An 836-nucleotide genomic window follows, 5' to 3' on the forward strand; every position below is an offset into this window, starting at 1 on the left:
TATTTCCTCACCAGTTGAACCTGCAGTGTTTTTTTTTTATTGTTATTGTTCACCGGCTCTCCGATGCCAATCTTACCAGTTGAACCGGTGAACGTAACATAACCACTTCACCCAGGAGAACACAAAGGAAATCCAAGATAGCGAACAGATATTTAGGGTAGAGGATAGTGAAAAGCTGACAGATATTCATATAATTAAGGTGATGGTAGAACAGGAGATAGATAAACTAAAGAAATTCAAGTAACCAGGACCTGATGAAATATATCCAAGGGTTCTAAAGGAATGCAATGAAGTTGTCAGCGAGCCTTTAGCGGCACTTTTTAGGATGTCATTGGAGTTAGGTGAAGTACCGATAATGAGGAGAGAAGCTAATGTGATTCCTATATTTTAAGAGGGGAGATAAAACCCTAACGTCTAGTTACAGGCCTGTCAGCTTAACTTCAATTGTGGGTAATTGTGTGGAATCAATAATAGCGAAAAACATTAGGGAACACCTACACAAACACGGCTTAATAAATCAAAGACAACACGGATTTACGAAGGGAAAGTCGTGTCTTACATACTTGTTGAGCTTTTACAGTAAGGTTTATGAGGCGGTAGATAAGGGTGATGATTATGACATTCTATACTTAGATTTCAGTAAAGCCTTTGACAGGGTACCTCACCAGAGCCTCTTAAAAAAGGTTAAAGGACACGGTATAGAAAGTAGAATGTAAGGCTGGATTAAAACGTGGTTAGACGACAGACGACAGAGGGTAGTAATTAATGGATCTAATTCCGAGTAGGGAGAGGTAGTTAGTGGGGTGCCACAGGGATCAGTTTTAAAGGCCATTATA

Source organism: Portunus trituberculatus, unplaced genomic scaffold, assembly GCF_017591435.1.
Source record: "Portunus trituberculatus isolate SZX2019 unplaced genomic scaffold, ASM1759143v1 PGA_scaffold_286__1_contigs__length_216572, whole genome shotgun sequence".
Taxonomy (NCBI): domain Eukaryota; kingdom Metazoa; phylum Arthropoda; class Malacostraca; order Decapoda; family Portunidae; genus Portunus; species Portunus trituberculatus.